We start from the raw sequence: 24,872 nt of genomic DNA on the forward strand, positions 1-24,872 counted from the left end.
GTGCTTTTCACATACGTTGTCGTGTTTAATTTGCACCAACAACCCTGTGAGGTAGGAAATAGCTTCCGCATGTTCTCGATGAGTAAGCTAAGTATCAGAGGGGAGGTTGCTTGGCCAACTCACTCAGCCAGGATTAGAACTCCAAGTGGTTCTTAAAAGATGACAGAAAAGAAGTTAGGGGATGGGAGGTGAGTCTGGCATGCCTGGCAGAAGCAACAGCAAGTGCAAAACCATGGCAGTGGGAGCTGCTGGGGCATGAAGGTGTGTAATGCTAGAGTAAGCAGAGGGGGACTTGAGTCTTGGAGAGCCTTCAATACTGGAGAGGAGAGCTAGGGAGCCACAGCAGGTATGTGAGTTGGGGCGACGTCCCACGGCAAGGGGCTCCAGTGGTCTCACCGGAGGCTCCAGCTCCAAGGGAGACCTCCCCTGCCTGCACCCCCCTGCCTGCCTGTCTCCTTTTAGTTACCTGGCGACAGGCATACGTCCCAGATCTGGTATGTCTTTTCCTGCTTCTGACCTCAGGAGACAGCAGTCAGGCTGGCATCAAGCATCAGGGAAATGCCCAACACATCAGCCCCCCGGGGGCCTCCTGGACCTCTCCACAAATCCTGCAATGCCCATCTCAACTGTCCCTGTCCATAAAGAGATTGAATGGCGGCCAGCATCTGTCCGTCGGCAGAGAGTTCCCGCTCTTAGCACCGGCTTGCTGAGCTGCCTCCAGGGACGGTCCTGCCCGCCTCCCCAGAGAGTCAGCACTTCCTCTACTGCCTAATGGCTCTCCCGGCTGGAGATGATCCTTGATATTTAGCCCTCGTGGCAGGAGCCTTAATAGCAGCAACTCTCCCTCCCTGCTCCTGCCTCCTGAGACCCAGAGACAGCCCTGCTCACCTTCTGAGCTGACCACCCTCTCCCTGCCCCCCAGGCATCAGGCAGAGGCCTTTCTGCCCACTTTGGGTAATATCCGGAATGAACAAGCACCCAGCAGCACCTTGCCTGTGGGGTTTTCTCCTCCGAGATCTGATCCAGAGATGCCCTGTGAGGGAGTGTTATTAGTTATTAGTGTGGCCTCCATTTTAAAGATGAGAATACTGAGGCTCAGAAGGGAGCCACGATGATGACAGATCACTTGGGCCTCATCTTTCCTCCTCTTGGTTCCAGGAAATGGCCCGTGTTCCCTCAAACCCACAGGACCTTCACCACTACTGGTCTCTCTACCTGGAGTTCTATCTAGACTCCCTCCTCTCTTAGATCCCATCTCGGGGAAGCCTCCATGTCCCAGTACCCCTGCCCTTAGTATTTACTAAGGACGGACTTCTTCTGCACACTGAGTAGGCTCCACAAGGGCAGCACTCACCCCTCTGCATCCCTAGCACCCAATATGGGACATACAAGCCCTCAAAAATATTTATTGAAGGAGTAAATGAGCAAATGGGTAAGCGAATCCGTGTGCTAGTTAGGATAAGGCTAGTTGAGTAACAGACAAACCCTAACATTTCTAGTTTATTCTCCATGCGTGAAGGTAGCGAGAATTTCTGGTTGGTGGACGGTTTCCTCCATGGGGTGAGAGCTCTTAGCCTTCCCCTGTGACCTCACCACGGTCCTCACGCCTGGAATGGGTGCATCACTCCTACTCACATTCCATTGGCTAGAATTCAAGCCACGTGACCACGCCCAGTTGCAAGGGAGGCTGGGAAATGTAGTCCAGCTGTGGCTCTGCGGCAGGATGTCGGTTTTGTCGAATCCAAAGCTTCCCGTTAGGGTTACTCTTTAACCACCAGAGCCAACCTTTACTGAGTCCTTACCGTGGTCGTAAGCGCTTTTCTCACGTTGGCTCATTTCGTTTGCATAACAGCCCTGCCAGGCGGGCATTATTACTGTCCCTGTTCACAAATGAGGCAGCTGGGGTTTAAGTGCTCTGTGAAGGGGCAGAGTGGATTCAAGGACCCTGCCTTGCTTCCTTCAAGTCTACCTGTCGGAAGTCCCTCCGAGAAACACACCACCGGTGTCCAGGGGAGACTCTCATTCCCAAGCCTTTGCACAGGCTTGTGCACACAGCAGGAAGGCACACACGTGGCGACCAACTTTTGGCTGCCCACTCTGGGTTTTGTCTCCCAGCCCCTTATGAATTGCAGGTGCTCTCCTGCTGGCCTTTCTGCCACTTAGCAGCAGTCCCCTGCCTCTCACCCCGTGCACAGAAAGGACAAATACCCCTGGTGGGAGAGCTGCAGGGGGACGTTGGTCAGTGCTATGATCCGGTCTGTTTGGAGGATAGCTCTGGGGAGTGGCATCCTCCCAAGCCAGGGAGCCCAGGCTTCCCGGAGGAGGTGACATTTGATTGTCCCTTGAAGGCAAAGGTGGTAGTTTGTCAGATTGAGAGATGGGAAGGGCATTCCAGGCAGAGGTAACAGCTTATGCAAAGGCTGAGGGAGTCTGGCTTCTTGGCTCCTGTCTCTGCCTTCCCCTCTAGAGCCAGGTTTGTTACCCAGACCAGTGACCCAGGTCCTTCCAACCAATGCTGAAGAGGAAATGTCTCCTAGTCTGTGGAGGAGGAGAGGAGGCATGGGAAGAGAAGAAGAGGAAGGAGGAGGAGAGGGGACACCATGAAAGGAAGAAGGTGAGGAGCAAATAATTGACTAGGCTGAACACCTGCTGAGGCCCTGAGGAGGCCTGGATCTTTTTGCTGTCACCTCAGGCCTCGTCTCCTCTTTCTCCCCTTGGTTTAACTCAGCTATTGGACACGGTAGCCTCCTTATTCTCCATCATGCACACTGATGCCTCAGGGCCTTTGCACTGGCTGTTTGCTCAGGCTCTGACTCCAATCTCTCACCACAGATAGCCATGCGGCTGATTTCCTTTCCCCTTTAGCCGTACCTCAGATGTCACCTCTTAACAAGACCTACCAGATCATCCTATTTAAAACTACAAACCATCTCCCCCACATTCCACTCTCCTTACTCTGTTTTCTCCAAAGCACTTAGTCACCTTCTAATGTCCTGTACACTTTACATATTTGTTTTTGCTTGTTGGCTGCCTCCCTTTCCCCATTTCCCTACAGTATAATCCTATCCCAGGGCCGGATTGTTTTTTAAGTAAACTCTACCCCCAACGTGGGGCCGGAACTCACCACCCCAAGATAAAGATCGCATACTCCACCGACGGCGCCAGTCAGGTGCCCCCGGATTTTTTGTTTTTAATCTGTCTTGTTCAGTAGTGGATCTCTAGCCCCTGAACACAGTTGGCGCTCAATAAGTGTTGAAATTAATGAGTGAGTTCAGCCCTGGGCAAATTGTGACCCCATTTCAATGACGAAGGAATGGAGGCCCGGGGTCTCGCGGCCACGTGGTGGGGGGCGGCCCAGCGTAGTGCGGGAGGGATATCTGCCAATCTCTAGCATCCTGCTCTCATTGTCGGAGGGCCGGTCCCACGGCAGGGCGCGGGGCGGCGCGAGGGCGCAGGTAGTCATGGTTACAGCGCCAGATACGCCTTGTATTTCCTGCCTTTTGTGTTCGCACGAGCCCCAGCCCCCAACCCGGGCCGGCGTCCCTGATTAGCCGTCACGCTGCGGAGGGGCGGGGCGGCCCCAGCAGCCCCGCCCGGCCCCGGAAATGGGCGGGGCTAACCCGTGTGGGCGGGGCACCGGGGCGAGGCGTGTCACTCCTCAGGCGCGCGCGGCCCGTGATTAACAAGCCGGCGCGGCCGCGCGCGGCTGAAAAAGGGCGGGGCTTCCGGAACAGCAGGCCTGGGAGCTTGGTTTGGGGGGTGAGTGCGCCATGATGGCGGCCCCCGACAAAGGGCGTCTGGTGCCCGCGGCTCTGCCTCTTGTAGTTTTCTCTGGCCCCCCGGGGTCTTGAGAGTGAGAGGCCCGAGTGGGCCAGCACTTGGTGGTCCACCCCCGCTGACCTGTCCCTAGTGGCCGACCTGCCCCAGGGGCTGACCATCATACTTACGCGCCGGCCTCTGCCGCCCCTTCCCACCGTGGAGCCTTCGCACCCCATTCTCTGTTCCTGGGCACTCTACTTCCCTTTCCCTGGCCCATTCCTCACTCCTCCTCAAGAAGCTTTCCACGTAGACCACTTGCCCTGTTCTGCTTAACAGCTCGTCCCCCTTGCAACTGTACCTTTATTTGCGCCTCCTCCTCCCGCACCAGAGTGCCATGGGGTGGGGGAGGGGGGCTGCCTGCGGTCTGGCACACAGTAGGTGCTCAATTTGTATTGTTGAATGAATCCATTCATCAGGCTGCCCCGGAGGCCTCCTTGGCAGGCCCAGTGCTGGATGCTGGGACTTGGGAGAAAGGGAGACAGATGCTCCTTCACTCCTAGACACAGAAGAGCTTGTGTCCAAGGCCAGGCCATGGGGTGAGTGTCTGGCCTGGACTCCAGGCCAGAGGAGCCTGGTTTGGTGTGTGCCCCTGGTGAATGGCCCACTGTGTTGGCCAGATGGGGAGCCCTGGGGCTGGCCCTAGCAGGCAGGCATGAAACAGAAATGAGCTGGTGAGGGCTGCTCAGCACACGTTCGGGTTGGGGCCAGAGACTCCTGGGACGCCCAGCCATCTGACTTCTGCTTTGTGGACCACTCACCGCGCCCTTCCCTGGCTTGACGGGATGGGTTGACATAACCTCCACAGCTCTACCCCCACGGCACTCCGACAGCGAAAAGGGAGCTGAAGTCATGAAATTATCCGTGGATATCCTTTTTGGGGTTTTGATGGACTTTGCGGTATATACGTTGTTCCCCACCAACACCAAAAGAAAAAATACGGCATACAGCAGAGCCAACAACAAGATAGTATTAAATCAGAGCTTCAGCAGCTTGGGAGTTTGTAGCAGGGGCAAGTTCATTTACATATCTTAAGGGGTGGGGCCCAGGAATCATTGCTTTTTCAAGCCTGTGTGGTTTTGATGCTCAGAATCTTAAATCCAGGGGCGCCTGGGTGGCTCAGTCACTTAAGCGTCTGACTCTTGATTTCGGCTCAGGTCCTGATCTCAGGGTTGGCCTCTGACCTGGGTGTGGCGTGGAACCTGCTTAAGATTCTCTCTCTCTCTTCTCTCTCTGTCCCTCTTCCTCAACCCCTCCCCCCTCCAAAAAAAGATGAAATCCTTAAAAAAAAAAAAAAAAGAATCTTAAGTCCAGATTTTTGAGAAATGGAATGGCAAATGTTCGTGTCCCTGAACACATTCAAACCCCTCCCCAGGCTCTAGCGAGACCCCGCTACCACTCTTTATCCTGGACCCTGGGCCCAGCTTCAAGTCTAGACTCCACGAACTCTAAACCCTTTGGGAATTGGAAAAAAAGTTCTGCATTGTCTTCAGAAAAAAGTGTGCCTGTGCACCCACATACACACACACTTTGCATTTGATTTCAGGAAGTTCTCACATCTGGCTTGAGTGGTCTGAAAAGCAGGAGAGACCTGTTTGGAGAAAGGCCTCCATGATGACACCTGAACTTAGGGCCAAAGGGCACAGTTGTATGGGTTGTACATTGCACAAGGGTTCCTGGCAGAAATCCAGCCTGCACTCCACTAGCTAAGCTGTGCAGCCTGGCACCCGGGGTGTCTTTCCCTATTTTGTACAAAGGCGTCATATAGCATGCCCTAACCCCCATCTTCGCTTGCCCTCTTGCCTCGCATGACAACTCAGGTTAGTGGCACTAATGAAGTTACAGAAATTATGCACATCATTGCTGACTAGAAGACCTTCCAGAAACCCCATTATAAAAGCCGCAGCAAATGACCCAGCAGCCCTCACCCACTAACACTTGGTTCCTGGTGCTTCTAGAATCCTGGGCTTTTACTGGGCAGTGGTTGGGAGCTGCCCACAAGCTTCACTTGGGATAGGAAAATGGTCAGGGCAGCTGGGCCTGTGTCTCAGCAGAGAGTGGGGAGGAGAATAGTAGGTAGGGGAGCACCTAGCATGTAAATATTCACCCAGTTGACACTGAGGGACTCATTGGGTCCATTCTATACATCAGGAAGACTGAGGCTCTGAGGAAGGTGGTCTTTGAGGGTGGAGAAGATCTACCTATCTGGGGAGACTTGATGAACGAAAGCTCTGGAGTAGGCCAGAAAGGAGGCCAAGGAGGGGGAGAGGAAGTCACTCAGGCCCTGCCCCACCACACCTCACACCCTGCAGCTGGCCTTCTGGAAGCCTTCCCTGACCTTTGGACTGGTTAGAGGCCTCCTCTGGGCTCGCACAGCCCGGGCTTTTCTGTCACAAATGCTGCCACCCTGGTTTGGCAGGCCTGTTTATGCACTGTCTCCGCAGCAGCCTGGCAGCGCCCCAGCTCTGAACTGAGAGCCCCAGACACAGGGCCTTGGCACACGGTGTAAAATGCAGCTTTGCTGAATGAACGAGTGATGAGTGGCTGATGAAGTGGGCTCAAGGCTCCTGGCAGCTTGGCTTCATGACCACCATAGGAGAAGGCCTGGCAAGCGGGGTTGGTGAGGGCGGCAAGACGGGGAGGCCTGGGGTGGGAGCAGCTGGAGCAGGAAGGAGAGGCTCAGACCTGGGGTTACACAGGCCAAGGGGAGCATCGGGCCCGGAGCCGACTGCAAGGGTGAGTTGGCATTTCCTGTTTGCCCAGGTCCCAGCGGCCACCCTCAGTGACCTCCCATCCCGGCTCAGCCTGCCGGAGGGCAGCAGAGCCCAGACCAGGAAGCTCGGGGAGCCCAGAGGCTGCCACACCCCTGAAGCAGACCTCTCCACGCCGGGGTCCTCTCTCGTGGAGACCCTTAGACCCTCCCCACCTACGGGCTGCACACAGCCTTCTCAGGGATCCCCGCCCTCTGGGGACTGAAGATGTCGGGGGTCCATGATTGCTTAAGGCCCCCTCCGCAGGCAGCACTCTCAGTCACCATCAGTCAGGGTCCCCACCAACAGGGGTGCTTTCCTGAGCTAGGAAAGGGGGCATGCGCGCGCGCGCACACACAGGCGCACACACACACCATCTCTTCTTCCCGGCTCATCTCGCCTAGCCTGGGCCTAGCCATGCCCTCCCTGAGCCCTTCACCCGCAAATAGGACTGAGTCACTTCGTGGCTCTCTGAACAAAGCCCAGCTCCTAATCCGGCACCTGGCACTCCGCAGTCCCCCCCAGCCTCTCTTGCAGATAATAATCAGTGTGACTCTTGGGGTGCCCTCCAGCTGGAGACCATGTCCCATTCCTCCGTGTCCCCAGCATGTGCCCCACAGGGCCTGGCTCAGACGAGGGCCTTAGAGTATTTGGTGAGTGAGTGATACTCAGTTCCTGCAGGGGCTGACTTCCTGGAGGAGTGGGACAGGGGGTGGGGTCTGGCAAGGCAGACCTCCCAGGAGGTCTCCTCACCTCCGGGGAGAAGCCTCTGCCTTGGGGCTCAGCCACCCTGTCAGCCCCGGGGAGCCCTCCATGCCCCCAGTCCTTGCCTGAGTCCCAGCCACTCTGGAGGGTCAGGAGGGCCAGGGCTGCCTCCATTTGGGGTATGCGTGATTAAGAGCCTGTGGGTAGGTCTGTGTGTCCTGGCTCCCCTTGGGATGGGAGCTGCAGGGTCCCCACTTGAGGGCACTCTGGAGTCTAGGACACTTAAGAGCCCAGTGCAGGCACTGGAATGGGGGGTGCTGGGGTTGCCTGGGTGCAGCAGGAGTGAATGAGTGAGGGGATGAAGCCCGTGACTGTACCCATGTCCTCACACCCTGCCGCTGAGCCCCATGCCCTCAGGCCGGCCCTGGTTTCTGGGAGGGCTCAGGGAGGGCTCCACGCAACACACAGAGGCAGTGTTCATTCCTTCCTTCCTTCCTTTATGCATTCAGCTCAGCGCCTGGCGAGCACCTGCTGTATGCCAGGTTGTTCCAGGTGCTAAGGGCACAGTGGTGGTCAGCACATACAAAAGCCCTTGTCTGTGAAGCGGATGTGTGAATGGGGGACCCTGAAAAAAGCAGGTGAGCCAGTCAGTGATGAAGCAGGGACGTGGGATGGGCGGCCGGGGACGGGGCTGCTGTAGACTCGGTCAGAGCGGGCCTCTCTCTCTGGGGTGAGGGGCTTAGCCAGCAAGGATGGTGTTCTGGTCACGGTTATGGTCACTGTTATTAACAGCTCTGCAGAGTTTGTGGGCCCTCACGCGCTGCCCCAAGAGGGTGTCTGTGGGGGATGGGGTATCGCTCTCCTCCTATGGGCCCCATGGCTACTGGTGGGTCCGTACCAGGCCTGTGCCGAACGCAGGGCAGTGGATCCCTGCAGGGGGAAATGGAGGCCAGGGAGGGGCAGGGTTCTCCCGTCTCCTTGGAGTGGTCGTCGTGCGGGCTCCTGCATGCATTCAGGGCCTGAGGAATGAGGCAGGAATGAGCCCAGACACACCCCCATTTGTAAGTGGGAGATGATGTGACTTTTGGGGACAGAGCTGTGGAGGTGAGGGGGTGTCATCTGGGTGTTGGGACCCCCCCAGGCCCAGTTTCTCTGGCCCAAAGACTGGGGTCTTGGGGATCCAGGGAGGAGAGAGCCCATCCGGCTGCTGACTCAGGGAAGATTTCCTAGCCTAGGGTAAGGGGCCGGGGAGGGTTGGAAGAGGCGGGAGAGAATCCCAGATGAAAAGAGCATCGTGGGCAAAGGCTTGGTAGGAAAGCCCAAAGGGAAGGCACCCGCTCTCAAACCAGCTCAGTTTGGGGTCACCTCCGCAGGGGAGCGGCTTCGCCACACGTGGGGGTGGCCCGAGCCCATGCTCGGGTGTGCGGGGGGGGCGTGTGTACAGGGGACCCAGCGGCCACCGTGGGGCCGGGCCTCCTGCATCCAGGATGGCGCCCCACGCCCTTGCCCCCCCACTCTCCCCCCCCCCCAGCCCCTCAGGCTCTGAGGAGCCCAGCCAACGGCCCTGCTTCCTGCCCAGCCGCGCCGCCTGCTCTCCAAGGGAGGATATTTTTCCCCCCGACTCAACAACAGCCACCACTGGCAGCTAAGCAGAAGGGAAGTTGCGACTTGCATTTTGCCTTCCGAGCGCCTGTAATCAGCCCCACACAGCCCCCGCCACAGGCGCCCATCAGCACCGCTTCCGGAGACTACTCGAGATACACACCTGCTCGCACTAAAAGGAGAAGCCGTAATCCATCAAAACAACCCCGGGCGCGGGGCGGGAGGGGCCGAGACTTAGTTTCTCCTCCCGTTGGACCCGGGCGGCGTCGGGCATCCGGATCACGTGGCTCCGTGGCTTCTCCCCTCTGGCCTCAGTTTCCCTCCTGGTCTGTCAAAGGTGGCGGGGTGGGGTGGGCACGAGCTCCCAGCTCACGCCTCTGGGCCTCCTCCCTCGCCCCCACCCTCATCTCTTCCTTTCCAGAGACATTATAAATCAAACGGCTTAGAATGTAAGGCATCAAAAATTCTGAAACCTTCATCTATTATTAACGCTGACAGTAAATTCCCCCTCCGAGCGTTTTACATAGCAACTGTTACCAAGACTCGCTGGTGGAGATGCCGCTCCAGCCCAACGCATCCCACAGCTCCGGGCAGGATGGCGGCCTCACCCCAGCCTCTACCCGACCGGCCGCCACCTGGGCACCAGCCAGCGGCTCCCCCAGGGGGAGGGGGGAGCCCTTGGCAGGGGAAACAGTTGGTTTCCGGCTGAAAGGGGGTCTGGGCTGCTCTTGGGGAGCCCTGCGGAGGGGCCCGGCAAGCCTTAGCTCTTGCCCAGGCGGAGAGAAGGGGGCCCCCAAGGCCCTTCGAAGGCAGCCCGAGCCTCCCCTCCCTGCCGCCCTGGTGAAGGGCACCCAGTGAGATGGAGGACGGGAAAAGGCTTCGTAAACTGTAAAGGGCCGTGCAGATGTTGTTTACCAACTCACCCACCTGTCAGCGAGACGCTCCTGAGTGCCTATTTGTCTGCAGGCGGTATCTGGGCACCAGGGATTTAAAACAAAGACAAAAGGCCCAGTCCCCGTCGCGTCCGGTTTGGTAGGAGACAGACTTGTCAACCCCTAATTGCATTGAGTGTGATAATCAATGTGTGTTTGAAGAGCAGGAACGGGAGGGGCAACTCACCAGATCTGGGGGACGGTAAGGGATTAGGAAGGGCTCTTCCCAGGAGCCCGCACCTGGGCAGGGTTCTGAAGGAGGAATAGGGGTGGGTCCGCCTGTTCTGGAGACAGGGACTAACATATGCAAAGGCCCGGGGGCATGAAGCAGACCCATTGGCAGGTGGATTATAAGCTGGCCTGTTTTAGTGGAGAAGAGGACCTGGGGGCGGGACCAGGGGCCAGAGGGTACAAGACCTTGGATGCAAAGTTCAGAGTGGGGGTGGTTATTTCAGGACACTGGGGAGCTATGGAAGATTTTAGACTAGGGAGGAACAAAGTCGGATCTGGGCCTGCAGAAGAGCCATAGATGTCGTCTGTCTGGTTCCAATTTAGGGACGCTGGGGTGGGTGAATTGCTACCATCTGCAGGTGCTGCCGTTAGCAGCCTCGTCGTCGTCCTGGAGAGGGGAGACCACTTGCCAGGCATGAAGCAGAGGCCCCTCTGCGCAAGCTGTTATGAGGCACTTACTGTATACCCAGGCCCGTGTTGGGCCTGCGGTCTCTGCCATGGGGAACTCATCACGGTGGGGGGGGGGGGGGCGGGCAGATCAGTACAGACTCCACAAGGGAAGCCAAGAGTGGACGGGGTGTAAGGCCTCTGCTCGTGGGGCTGGCCAGGGCCCGGGTGAGGGTCTGGGGGATTACCTGGAGAAGCGCAAGCCCCCCGGGCAGGGGGCCTACAGGGTGCTTCCCACAAGTTCTCTCACTTGCTCTGTGGTGCTCCAGAAAGCGGGACACAAACGGGGACGCAGACTTCGGCCCAGCCAAGAGGAGGCGTTGATTGGCAGAGTTCCCCCCTAGTGACGAATAATATACGTTCACTGTGGAAAATTCAGCAAGAGGCTCAGGAAAATAAGGCTCCCCTGGGACCTCTACCACCTGCCGATGGCCGGGTCACATTTTGGGCCCAGTTGCTCCAGAACCAGGCAGTTACAGATTTTTTTTTAAAGACAGAAGTGGCATCATAGTCTTGCTGCATCCCTGTGGTGACCTGCTTTTCTCACTTAATGCATTGGGAATAGTTCTCCATGTCCTCACATACCCAGGGGTGAAGGTTGCCAAGAGCTGAGACACCCGGAGGGGACCCGGCTGACCTAGAATGTCCGGTGCTTGTTTCGGGGGCAGAAGCCTCAGCTGTCCGGCTGCTGCACCCAGCACCCAGCACCCGGCACGCAGCACAGAGGTTAGCACCCAGTAGGTGCTGACTGAAGAATTCTAGAAAGAGGTGAGCACTCCATCCCCAAAGGTGAGTGAGCAGAAGTTGGGGGGAGCCCACAGGGATGCTGCGATTTAGCTCTGGGGTTAAACTGAGTCTGGGGGTGAGATCTGTGCTTACTAAGGGCTCCCACCGATTACGGTAGAGGGGGTAGGGTGTTCAGGGAGGGCATCCTGGAGGAGGCGGCCCGTGGACCATTACAGAAGGGAAGGAAACGCATAACGGTCCATTCACTCACTTCACAGACATTTGCTAAGGGCTCCCTCCTGGTCAGAACCCTGTGTGGGCAGGCCTGGAGATCTTGACAAGGTTCTGCCCCGACAGTGCTGCCAGGTTTGGGGGAGAGACGGACGAGTGCCCAGGACATGTGGGGGTATGTTCAACACTATGGTGATCAAAAGGTAGACAGTGAGGCCCCAGCGACCCTGAGGAAAGCTTCAGGAACCAGAGATCCAGAGGAGGCTTGGCATCAAGGCCAGAGTCACCCAGACTATACCCAAAAGTTTGGCTCAGTCCAGTACCCCTTGGCCTTTTGGGAGCTTCTGGGTGCTGGGGGTTGATGGCAGCTCAGTTGGAGCCCTGGCCCCAGGTTTCGCTGCTTTGGAGAGGGGTCCCTGCAGCCCATTGCCCACTCCCAGAGCCCCCACCCAGAAGCCAGATAGCTTCTCAGAGCCAGAGTTGGAAACCAGCTGTGTGGCCGGGGGCAGATCCCTTAACCTCTCTGAGCCTTGGTTTCCTCAGCTGCCAAATGGTGGCACCATCCACCCAGCCCCAGCCGCCCAGGGCCACACCGAGAAAGGCCCCAGGGAGAAGCCCTCACCTCCCAGAATTTGGGGATTGGCTTATGGGAGGAGCAGTTTGTCCACAAGGTATGGCTGTGGGTAGATGGCAAGAGGAGCCTGGGAAGGAGCCCCAACAGATGGACCCATCCCCAGAGCCCCTGGAGCGTCTTCGAACCGTGTGCTTGGATGGCAGTGGCCCATGGCAGTGAAACAGCCCGTGTCTTGGAGTCCTGGGTTCAAGTCCTAGCTCCCCCATTTCCTCGCTGTGTAACCTTGGGCTAGTTCCTCGTCCTCTCTGTGCTCAGCATCCACATCCACCAGCACGCTTCCTTGGCTTTCTCTGAGCACCTACTGTGTGCCCGGCATGGGGCGGGGGGCACGGTGAGGGAAGCAGAAGTGGCAGCTCGCTGGGAGGCAGATACCGTCAGACCCCGACGGGCAAGTGACCGATGCGACAGTGGATGGTGGCGGGGGCCTGGGAGGGAGACCGGGAAGGTGTCTGTTGGGAAGTCACAGCGAGAGTTGAGAGTTGGTGGTCTTGAGCTGAGGTAAGGAGACCTTCTACCTTGTGCCAGGCAGACTAGGAGGGGGAGGCACACCCCAGGATCGTGCCCGGTGTGTTCGAAGGTTGGGGGGGAATGAAAGAGCTGCTAGGTGCACGGAGCTCCTCGGGGTGCCGAGTTGCTGGGGCACAAGGTTTGGGAGCTGGGAAGGTGGGTGGAGGTCACCCCTGAATGCCGGGCCAACGAGAAGGGACATTGTCTCCTGGGTGCCAGGGGGCTGGGAGGGGTCTGAGCAGGGGGCAGGGCTGGGAGAAAGATGGCAGAGTCTGAGGAGGGAGAGCTGATTCAGGAGGTGGGCCAGCAGGTGCAGGCTGAAGGGAGGGAGGACTCCTGGTGCCCAAGGGCCTGCGGGCTGAACCAGGAACTCGTGAACGTAAGGATGTCCCAGAACCCGGGAGTAGCCACAGGCTTCACTCCCAGCCTCGGGCCCTGCGCCTGGCTCAGGCCTGGGACCCTCTGCCTCTTGGAGCTTACCATCCTTGGGGCAGCTGGACAAACAGTGAGTCAACAAATACGTGAGGGAGGTGATTTCAGAGAGTGGGAAGGGCTGTGGGGGTGGAGGGCTCCCTTAGGTGAGCAGTCAGGGAGGGCTTCCAGGAAGAGGCGGCTTCTGAGCAGAGAAGATTTAGGGGCCCGGGCAAAGGGAAGGATGTGTGTGCAAAGGCCTGGAGGTCAGGGCCTGATGTGCACAGGAGCCGGTGGGAGCCAGTGGCTGGAGAGCATGTGGCAGGGGGGGAGCTGGAGAGGGGCGGCCTCACATGGAACAGTGCAGGCTAAGTCAAGGGGTTCAGTCTGACCCGAGGGGAAGTTCTACAGCCCTGGCAGCCAGGGAGCCCCCCACACCAAGGCAGGAAAGCTAGCCCACCAAACTAGCTCTCCTCTGTGATTTTGAGCAAGCAGCCCACCCTCTCTGAGCTTCCAAGCTCTCCTGTGGCAGTGGAGAGGAAGAGGGGTACGCGCTCAGACCCCTCCCTGCTGTGACCAGCTGGGCATTTGGGCCTCGTAGGGAGGAGCAGATAGAGACAATTCAGTGGAATCAAGAGCCCTAGGGACACAGGGGGTCCAGGAGGCCTTTGCTTCCATGGCCGATTGGCTCCCTGATACACCCCCAGACTCCTGCCCACGCGTCTCCCATTCAGCCCTGTCCTGTCACCAGGCTGGAGCAAAACACAGCCAAGGTTCCCCCAGGGCTACCCAATGATTGGCCACTCTGAAACCCTGCTGCTCTGAGAGGTTCCCTGGCAGCACTCCTAGCTGGGAATCCGAGGCCAGTGCTGAGCTGGGATCACTTATCACGTGGCCTCAAATGGAGGCCTCTGGGGGGGGGGGGGGGGGAGGGAACATCCTTTCCCTGGGGTTCCAATCTGTATCATCTAAAATAGGTTAATCGGCAGCACCGTTTCCCCCCGGGGGCCCCAGATCCTTCCTTATACCCCCCAACTTTCGCCAGGCAGCAGGAGGCCCTCGGGCGGGGGTGGCGGCCCGTAGAACCGTGAGTAGGGAGGAGAGGTGTAAGACCAGCCGCGGGAGCTGCGGGAGTTGGCACAGGAGCTTGGCCACTGCTGGGAGGGGGCCTGGAGAACCACCAGGCTCACAGCCTTCCGGCTGCACCTGGCTTTGTGATCGCTCACGTGGGAGCTGCCTCTGAGGTCCCCCCTGAGGAGCTGGAGGTCACGCCTGTGTGTCTTTGCTCCCCTCCTTGCTTGTTCTCATGGGAAATAATGATTGCTCACCGAGTCAACGCCTGCCTTCAAGGAGCCGCGGAAAGCAGCAAGAGAGGGGGGCCACGGGATCCAGGAGGGGGAGCCACCACATGCGGCAGTCTGCCTGGGAGGCAGGGCAAGGGGGGGCATGCCGGGGAGTGCCAAAGACACAGGACATGAAAAACAAAAAGCAACAACAAAACCCGGTGCGTTTGTACAACTGACGTCCCAGCATGCTCACAGCCAGAATGTTTCCAGTGCGCAAAGCCGGAGAGGTCAGGGAACAGGCCACAGAGAGCCTTGAATGCCCAGTGTACTAGGCAGGATGGGCTAGTCGTGCCGCATAACAAACATCCCCGAAAGATTGGCACCTTCAAACAGGGTTTATCCCTCGCTGGTACCGTGTCTGTGGCCAGACAGCAGAGGGACCGCTCATTGCTGTCACCGAGGGATCCAAGCAGATGGTGCAGCAGCCTTCCGGAACACTTGTGTGCCACAGAGGGAAAGAGACAGAGGCATATGGGTTTGTGCAGTTCTTCTCTAAACCAGCGCTTGTCACCGTCACTTGAATTCCATTGACCAACACGGGCGCCGCCCCCCCATACCCTGACTTCTTGGGGGAAGGGGAGACGCGCCATCCATGGCCGAGACGACCAGGAAATGCCAACGTTGACCACACAGGCCAAGACGGGTTCTGTACTTCACCCCAAGCCAAGTGAGGAGCCTCGGGAGGCACTGAGGAAAGGAGGCTGAGGTCTCTGTTTTAATTTCGAACTTTTGATTGACTTGCGTACAGAGAAGGGCACAAATGAACAGCCCATGAATTGTTACCAACTGAACACACTTGTATATAACAGGCACTCAGAGCGACAGAAAAGGCAGCACCAGCCCCCCAAGTCTCAGGTGCCCCCGCCCGGGGCATCGCCCGCCCCGGATCCGTCCGCCAGCTTGAATTTCATCCCGAGGCAATCTCAGCGGCCTGATTTCTTTTACTCGGCAAGCGGTTCTGCCCGTGTTGTGTATGGCACTTGTCTTTTCCCATTGCTATGTAGTATTCCAGTGTGTGCATACGCCAGTGGGTTCCTTCCACCTTTGGTGAACGTTTGGGTAGTTTACAGTTTGAGGATCTTAGGGGTAGACTTGCCCTGAACATTCTAGAACACATGGTTTGGTGCCCGTGTGTAGCATTCCCACTCGCTGTGTGCCTGGAAGTAGAATTTTCATGGTCTTGTGGTATTTAAGGCAGCCCCCGTGGGCACTGGGGAGACACCAAGAGAGTGAGCCAGGCCAGGAGCCAGAAGATGGGTGAAGGGTGGGCCAGGCCCTCAGCCCCCTCAACCTCAGAATCCAGAAACATCCCCAGTGCAGCCTCATCATCCACAGGACTGGGCCATCTATATTGTGAACATAAGATGAAAATCACATAGGGGCGCCTGGGTGGCCCAGTCGGTGAAGCGTCTGCCCTCAGCTCAGGTCGTGATCTCAAGGTCCTGGGATCGAGCCCCACATCGGGCTCCCTGCTCAGTGGGGAGTCTGCTTCTCCCTCTCCTTCTGCCCCTCACCCCCGCTCGTGCTCTCTCTCTCTCTCTCTCTCTGCTCTCTCAAATAAGATCTTTAAACTAAAAAAAAAGAAAGAAAATCACGTATAGTCGGTATCCCCTAAAATCCCATAAAAAACAAAGCCCACACACAAGGGGCCGCGTGCTCAGCCCCAAACGACAGCCTGTAGGCCTTAACCGTGAGTCAGGCGGTGACATAGCACATTCTATTACGCAGGCAAGAAGAATCCTATCATAGTTTAATGCATGGAGCTCACATCTGCCAGGCGCATGTGTGAGGAGCACCCCCACCCCCAAGTCATCCAGTTGTGCCTCCTCACCCACCTGACGCGCAGGAAGCCTGAGGCCATCCAGTGAGTCAGCAGAGGGGACTCCCAGGGGAGCCTGGCTGGTTGAACCTCCCTCTGCTCCCTGCGCCGGGCTGCGCAGGACCAAGGGTCCCGGGTCATTTGCTCACGGGGTGGTGAGACTTGCCCTGTTACTTCTTGGGGTGACATTTCTTAATAGACGAGCCAAGAGAGGCTAATTCTTTGCCCAGAATGAAGCCAGAACAGTGGGGTTTTAGGCTTCGGCCATTGGGAGACAGGACTGTTTGGGAGCTTTACCTGGAGCCCACCCAGGCCTCTCTGCCTGGCCGGCCTGCATTCACGAGAGCTGCGCAGGGGAGGCCATGGGCTCCAAGCTTGGGCCTGGAAAGTCCTGGCTTCTCGGCCTGGCCTGCGATGCTGGACAGGTGACTTGCTCAGGGGGGCGTGTCACATGTGAACTTCCAGGTGCACATGAAGCCACTGTGTGCGGCCAGCCCTAGTCCTGCCAAGACCCCTTTATTCCTCTGAGACCAGAACAAGGCTCTACTGAGATCCTCAGACCCGGCTGGTTGGCCCTGAAGGGTTGGTGGGTTTTCCTTTTGTTTTTGTTTTAATAAAGATATGGCACGGTCATTCTTTGGGCTGGCCTCCCCTGGCCCGGGTCTGGGTGACCCAGGCATGAGGTGGTCCCCGAGACCCCCCACTCCTGGGGAAGTGGGCCAAGGCGCTGAAGGGGGGCGCCTGGGGAAGCAGGGGGCGGGGGACACTGGCCAGTCATGAGAAGAAATGGATCTTTGTCACAGACACATGTGGGGCTCTTTATGTAAATTGTTCAGTGCCTAACAGGAAGGAGAAAAATGAGGCTTTGATGCAAGCCGCCTCTCGGCCTGGCGCAATGTCACTCAGGCGCGTCTGTGGCCTGCTTCTATTAAGGAGCTGTCAGCTCTTCTCAGGCTAGACCCAGGGGGCTCTCCGGGCAGGAGGTGGCTCGGCGCTGTCTGCGGAAGGCCCCGCGTCAGCACAGGGTGTGCTGGGGGCCCCACCTCCGAAGGGCACCAGGGACTGTTGATGGATTCTTCGAGAACGGCACGAGGCCCCGGGGGCTGGGAACCTGGAAGGACTGACACGGCCACCTGCTCTGGGTGGAGGGGGTGCGAGGGAAGGTGTTCCAGACGGGGGACTGCGAAGGTGTGGAGACAGGGAGCGAGCCGTGGTCTCCGAGGGGCCAGAGAACACTGGGGGCATGGGGTTGAGGCCAGCTGTGGGGGAGGGAGCAGGAGTCTGGTCTTCTGGGTCTCGGGGTCATGGGGATCTGACTGGCTGGGATGCGGGGGGATTCGAGGTTGAGGGAGGCGTCCGGGATAGGAGGACAGAGTGAGGTGGGGAGCAGTGAGGGCCAGAGTCGTGGTCCAGGTACACACTGGGACACGCTTCAGAGCCAACCAGGGTGACGCCAAGACTCCCAGCTCCCGGAAGCCCACGCCATCCAGGGCACCCAGGCTTCCCTGGGGAGCCAGGCAGGGACAACCCAGGAATAATTCCAGGCCTCCCAGGTCCTGAGGAACCTTCTGAACCCTCCAGAGGGAAGGGAAGAGAGACCCAGACCAGCACGGGCCCAAAACTAGTCTGCTATGCTCTGGTTCTTGGGGAGTATGTAAATCCCTGCTTGGTATCTATGGCAACTCTCTATTAACCAGAACTGGGTTCCACAGACTCCTGGCCCCTGTTCATTCTAAAAAACTCAAGAGCTGTTGGTCTTTGAAAAAAAAATCTCATCTCACTGAAGAAAACACAGAAAATACCAAAGAGCGAAGAGAAGAAAACAGAAGCATTTTTGTGCATTTCCACCCAGTTTGTGGAACAAAATTAGGATCATGTTGAACATCCGCTTTTGCATCCTGCCGTTTTCATTATGCATCAGATCGTGAGCGTTTGCCGGAGGGGCGGGAAAGGGTCTTTGGAAACAGGGCTGCTGGGGGCTGGGACTTGGGGGTGCTGCTGTGCTCCCTGACCTTGCAAGAGTCGGTCGCCCTCCCTGAGCCTGCTTCTGCATCTCTACAAGGAGAGGTTGAGGGCGGCGCGGATCAGGCTCCATTCAGAGCCAACATCAGAAGTGTAGACGTTTTACCTGCCGCGGTGGGCTGTCTGCTGCAGGCTTGTCCCCCAGGAGAGCCCGGTGATGTCTGGGGCAGGGTGGGCACAGGGCTGGCCCTCCTGCCTGGCGTGTGGGGGAGGTGGGAGCCAGCCCCTGCAGTCCCGGCCGCCTGGGCTCACTGCTGCTTCCAGCACTTTCCCACTGTGTAGTCTTGGGCAAATGACACTGCCTCTCCAAATCTCCATCTCCATCTCCAAGCGCTAGAACGGGGGAGCTGTGATAGTTTGTCGACTTCATATGCACCGAGCACTTAGCACATAGTAAGTGCTCAGTCAGTGGGAGCTATCGTGAATACTACGATTCACGTTATCTGGGACCGCTCAGGTGTGACTGCTGGATTAAGTCATAATCTTCCCGCAGCGTTCCGTAGGGTGCTTGGGGCCTAGGGGACGTGGCCAGGGGGTGGCAGCAGGTGCCATGACCCTCTCCTAGAGCCGGGGCCGGCTTCGTGGGCCTGTGACCTGTGCAGCCACACGGGGCCCGGGCTCAGAAATGCCCTGTGCTCGCGCTGATGCCCTGCCGTCGCTGCTTTGAGACTCGTACTCTAGGAGCAGGGGCCCTGCTCATCACCAAGCGTGCCCTGTTCTCTGCGGGATTCCTCACACCAGCCCAGGGGCTCGCCTGGCTTGGCACCCCGCGTGTCGTCTGTGCTCAGAGCTCTTGGTGAGGGAAGAGCAAGGGCCAGGACGGCCCCCCGTTCAGGGGAGGACGCTGCCCTGTGAGGTCTGGGGCTGTGCCCGGGGCGCACCCGGAGGCGGGCGCCAAGGAGGGTCACGCCGGGGGCTGCTCGTGCAGCGGGGAAGGCTGCCGAGGGCAGGAGGTTGTCTCGGTGGAATGCCAGCCGGGGCAGGCAGGGCCGAGTGGGGGGCCTACCGGACTGCGGCCAGACATACTGGGGAGACGCAAGACGACTCAGGTTGGAATCGATTGAAACGGAGCCAGGCACTCGGGCCGCTAAAGGGGCCATGAGCAGGAGAGGGCGGCACACCCAGCGTGAAGGCGCTCCGAGGTCTGTTTCCTTCCCTCCGTTCTTGGGGAGGCGGGCGTGAGCGCCCCCCAGCACCCATCTGGGCGGGGAGCGAGGAAAGGAGCGGGGCGCAGGCCACGTGGTGCGCAGGAGGCCAGGGCAGCAGCCGCAGGACAAGTGGGACTTGGGCCGCCTGCGTGCGCAGGGAAGGGGCATCCAGGACACCGTGGCTGGGCCGGCGGGGCCCGGGGCCTCTGGCTGCTAAAGGCCACTCAGCAGAGGGGAAAAGAGGAAGCGGAGGAAGGACGGAGAAGGAATACCTCCTGTGCTTTCACAAGGGGCACGGGTCTCTCCGGGAAGGGGCCGGGGTGTCGGAGCGGGTGTCTGCTGTCTCGGTGCCGGTTCGCCCCCGGGGGGTGGCAGCCCCAGAGTGAGAGTGGCAGGGGGTGTACGCAGAAAGGAGAGGGAGTCAAGGAGAGGCTCTGCCTTGGAACGGCCCATGTCGGCCTTTGTGGGGTGACGCTGATACAGGAAGCCAGGTGTCCATTCTGAGGGGACAAGGCACCCCACAAGGTGTAGGAGTCCTAGAAGGGGATTGTGTGGATCCAGAGGCAAGGGAAGAATTGCTTCTAGTGAGGAAACCGGGGAAGGCTCTCGGTGGTCCCTGCTGACTTGCGTATGGACCGGCAGGGATGGGGAAGGGTAGCCCAGGAGGCATGAACTGGCCTGGTGTTGGGACAGTCCCCGTTGGGGACAGCTGAGGTCTGATCTCAGACTGCAGGGCAGCCGGAGCTGGTTCTCCGCAGGGCGCCGGGGATGGAGACGTCTGAGCAGCACACTGGGAATGGGAACTCGAGCGGGTGAAAGTACTGAGGAGCCATTGAAGGCTTTATCACAAGCAGAGCTTGTGAGAGGCCATTCGGGGCTGAGGCTGGGAACCTGGAAACCCAGCTTGGAGATGGGCACGGAATTCCCAGCAGAAGGTGATGAGGCCAGATTCTAGGCTGTGGCTATGAGGATGGGAAGGGGGGGGCCGGTGAGGAGACCTTGGGCAGGGCCCCCCACCCCCACCCCGAGGACTCTGAAACCTCCTCAGAGACAAGCCACAGAAGGACATGGGGCAGAAAGCAAGGTCTTTGGAGCAGAGGGGGCCTCAGGATGCCATGGATGCATTGGATCCAGGGGTCTGGAGCTGCAGGGGTTGTTGGGGCAGGGGGAAGGTGGGGGAGCTTTGTTCTCGGGAGCTGGCCAGGGCTCTGGAAGGAGAAGAGATCAGCCAGGAAGGGAGGCCAAGGGATGGGACTGACATTGGGGAGGTGGGCGTGGCCCAGGGCCAGAGCACTTTGCTAGGCCCTCCTGGACCCTGGGGTGGACAGGGGGGACAAGACTGTGATAGGAGGGACAGGGGAGTTGGTGTCAGGAGGGCCTAGGGACCAGAAGTCTGCATCCACATGGCCGTCCTGAGCGAGTCCTCTGGCTGAGGTCCGTGTCCACCTGCTGGGGGAGGACAGCCTGTCTCCCAAAGGGCGGTGGGGCTGCCAGGCCTCAAGGACAAAGGCAGGTGGGGGCAGGGGAAGGAGCTTGTGGCTGGGAGCTTAATGGCCCCGAAAAAAACCATAAAACTGGAGAATTATGGGAGACATAAACAGAGCTGTCAGGGATTAGCCCGGGGAAGAGATACCAGCGGCTGAGCCGGGATTCTTGCGTGTGCATAAAAAAGACAGAAGTTATAAAAGGAGGGAGATTAAGAAGATGCTGCCTCCACGCTTGGGCTCCCTGGCCGATTCCTTTCTCACGCCCCGGCGGAGGCCCCAGCCGCACGTTGACCCCGGGGCCCCGGCCTGCATGGCCCGGCCAGGCCCCGGGCAGGGCCCGCCCGGCGACTCAGGGACAGGGGTGGGGGTGGGGACCTGGCCCAGGCCGGCGGAGGGGCCCCAGGAGCCAGGCCCAAGGATGGAGGCGGCGCCAGCTCTGACAATTTATGGGCGCTCACACACCCTGCCTTCATTTTCGCCGTTCTGCTGATGTCATTAGCCAAGCACTAATGGGCTTAAATTTCACCTTAAACCATCCCCACTGTCCTCAGCAGATGACAAACGGACTGCTCTCTTCGGCTCTGCAAAGCTGCTGGGCGGCCTCTGGCAGGCACCTTCCCCTTCTTTCTCACACGCCCTTCTGGCCCCCACGGGAGGGGCTCCCTGGGACCCCGGGCCTGGGGACACTCACAGGTCAGGGGAATTCCCCGGGGGTCTGTGGGAGCCACAAGGCGGGTAGGGTGCCAAAAAACGGGGACTTTGGAGGAGGTGGGATGACACAAGATGGGGAGGCAGGAGCCGGGGGGCGGGTCCAGTGGCCCCTCCCTGTGTGGCCTGGCAGGCCTGCTCCCCTCTGAGTGTCCCAGCCCAGGTATCCTGAAAGGCAGCTGCAGAGGGGACTTGTGGGACCCCGGGAATTACCTGCCATGTTCTTACAAGCCTTAGGGAAATCGTATTTTGCTCAAGCTAACAAAAATAGCAATGGTTTTACTTGGGGCTAGCATTGCCTTCCACCCACCACCCACCCATCCAACACCCACCCAGCCACCCACTCGCTCATTCATTCGACAAACACGCGGCCCACGAACCCCTGGCTTGCTCACGTCCATCAAAGGCCCCAATTAGCTACTGGAGCCCCGTGAGAGAGAACAAGTGGGTGATCTCTAAACACCGTTGGTTTGAGAAGACAAAATCTTTCCAGCGGTGGCTCGGGGGGGCGGGGGGGAGGGGAAGAGACAAAGGAGCTCAGGGGATGGGGGGGTGGGTGTCGCGTGGACCCGATGGCCCATCCAGTCCTCGAGAGGGGCGTGCTCTCCTGAAAAGGAGGGACAGGAATAAAGACAGTGCCTCGGCAGAAGAAGGGCAAGGTCAGGCTGCTTGGTCGGCTGGGCGGGGGGGGGGCCCCTGCGAATGTTTCCACGGCCCCCACCTTTGTTTCCCAGTGAGGGGCAGATGCCCGACTTCTCTGCCAGTAAAGCTGGCCTAGAGGGGGCTAGGGCCCAGAGCCACCCCTTTCCCATGGGAATCACACTCCCTCCCGAGTCCCTAGCACCGGCGACAACGGGCCATGGCCCGAGCTGTGCCCCCGCTCTGTCTGGCTCCCCTCGTTGCTCTCAGGAAACCGGTCCCAGCTTCCTGACCTCCTGTGCCCACCTTCACCACCCCACCGTCCGTCACTGAGGCTCTGGGAACTTACAGCATGTGTCCGATAGTGTCACTCACTCCCTTCCTTCCCCTCTGTGGCTCCCTATTGTCCTAGGCACGAAGTCCAAGATCTTCACATGGCCCACAAGGCCTATCGCACATGGACCCCGCCCCTTTCTGTCTCAGTCCCTGGCACGTGTAGGGTAAATGAAGGGGAGGTCTGTGAGGGGAGCCCATAGGTACCAGGACGTAGTTCTGAGCCATGGCGCAAATCCCTGCCCCTCAGTGGGCCTCCATTTCCCTGTCTGTAAAATGGTCCAGCCAGCACCTGGGGCTAGTCAGGAGGCTCAGGGTGAGCTGAAGTGAAGGCACAGGGCCAGAGACAGCAGAGCAGATGATCCAAGGACAGTGCGTGGGGACAGAACAAGCCTTCAGGGACTCCCTGCAGGTTCCAAAAGTCTCCCCTCCTCAGGGGGATCTCTGGTGCCCACCGTTCTTGCTGGTGCCCAGGAACCTCACCCTGAGTAGCAGACTTGGAACCAGATGAGCGGGGTTGAAGTCCAAATGTTGCTGCTCACCAAGAAATTCCCTTGGCCTCCAGGCCTTAATCGTGCTGTCTGCAAAATGTGGGTGCTCGTAGGTTGCTTGCACAGTTACCTTTGGAATTAAAATGATGTGGCAGGGAAGAAGGCACTTCTGTCGATGCCCAGCTTGTGGAGGGCACCCAGGAAATATGGGACTTAAAATCCCAGTGCCTGGAACCGCAACTCCTTGCCACAAAAATCACAGCCGACCACAACGCAGTGCTCCCTCCTGGACCTTCCTACCCTGGCCAAAGCTGCCTCCAGGAATTGAGTTCAGAGCTTCCAGATCCTAGGTCTGACCTCACAGCCATGGATTCTAATAATAGTATTCGACTTCCCATTATTGACCTACTATTAGTCCTTCTGGCTCCTTATAAGCTGTGTGACTTTGGACAACTGACCTAACCTCTCTGTGTTTCTGCTGCCTCATCTGTAAGAGGGGTTAAAATATGTAAGCTGCTTCTTAAACCAGGGCCCTGCACACATAAGCACTGCGTGAGAATTCACTGTGCGGGGGATGATGACAGAGCACCTTGATGTCCATTTTCCCGTCGGGTCCTGTGAGGAGGGTGCTTATCACGATCCACATGTAACGGGTGAAGGCACAGAGGCCCAGAGAAGTGCGGTGACTCACCTGGGGTCACACAGAAAGTCAGTGCATGGCCTCAGGGACTGGATGTTCTTTCCAAAGGCTCACGAGGCTCTGGTCTGGAAAAAGCCAGCCCTGGAGCAGGGTGGAACACAGGGCCCTTTCTGAGCCCTCTCTCCGTGGACCCGGGGCTGGAGGGGCCTCTGGCCAAGTCTGTCCCACCCAACCTGCTCTGGGCGCTGCCTGCCTATGCCCAGATCGCGTGTCCGCCCACCCGGGGCAGGGACCAGCTGCTCCTGGGGCCGGGGTGCCAGAGCTAGGTTCCTGTCGCTCCAAGGAGCTCCCGCCCCCCCGGCCCCACCTCCCAAGCCAGCTAGGACCCCTCAGGGATTTTCCTGAACTTTCCCTCTGTTATAAAAAATTATATAAATATTTACCCTTTAGAAATAACAGCTCACTTGTTGGGCTCTCCTCTGCCAGGCCTGGCTTGGACAACCGTCCACCTTCTCAATTAATTCTTTTTTTTTTAATATTTTATTTATTTATTTGATAGAGAGAGACACAGCGAGAGAGGGAACACAAGCAGGGGGAGTGGGAGAGGGAGAAGCAGGCTTCCCGCGGAGCAGGGAGCTCGATGCGGGGCTCGATCCCAGGGCCCCGGGATCATGACCTGAGCCGAAGGCAGACGCCCAGCGACTGAGCCACCCAGGCGCCCCTCAATTAATTCTTACCCACCCTCCGAGGGACTTACTTTTCCTCCTGCTTCACCAATGAGGAAACTGAGGCACAGTGCTGGAGTTGCGTGCCGAGGCCCCTCCCGTCTGTGGTGTCGAAACCAGGATTTGGCCCCAGACACTCCTGGACCACCACCTCCGTCTCAGCCAAGCCCAGATTGGCCTCTGCTTTTAAAGGCAATGTGTGTTGCCTTTGTTCTGATGATTGAAGGAAGCACGCTGCGGGTGGAAATGGACTGGAATGTTCAGCAACACGTAGCGCCAGGAGAAGCCCATGGGAGTTGTGTGCCAGGGGCTCATCTCGAGCCAGTCCTGGTCTGTGTGCCCCCCAAGGCTGTGCACCCAGAAGTGATGATACAGATTACAGGGAGATTGAGGCTCACTCCCCCCACCACTTGGGGCCTCAGTTCCCCCACCTGTGAAGTGGCGGCATGGTCCCCATCATGCCCACTGCCCAGTGCGGGACGCAGGGGTGCTGACTGCTCTTGGCAGCAGGGCCTCGTGCCA

General features: G+C 58.6%; 1 protein-coding gene across 6 annotated transcripts in view; it reads left to right on the forward strand.

Annotated features, from left to right (window-relative positions):
• RAI1 (retinoic acid induced 1) overlaps nt 1-24,872 on the forward strand; it is a 116,534-nt gene that overhangs the window by 61,378 nt on the left and 30,284 nt on the right. The window contains exon 3 of one of the 6 annotated variants that reach the window (XM_081805599.1): nt 7,781-7,909. The exons of 4 other annotated variants lie outside the window; for them this stretch is intronic. The gene's annotated coding sequence lies outside the window, so the exon portion shown is untranslated. Of the gene's footprint in view, nt 1-7,780; nt 7,910-11,072; nt 11,252-24,872 lie in introns of all 6 variants that reach the window. One more of the 6 variants, XM_081805598.1, reaches the window with a different exon arrangement.

Source organism: Leptonychotes weddellii, chromosome 15 (assembly GCF_054177405.1).
Source record: "Leptonychotes weddellii isolate Sample4059 chromosome 15, ASM5417740v2, whole genome shotgun sequence".
Taxonomy (NCBI): domain Eukaryota; kingdom Metazoa; phylum Chordata; class Mammalia; order Carnivora; family Phocidae; genus Leptonychotes; species Leptonychotes weddellii.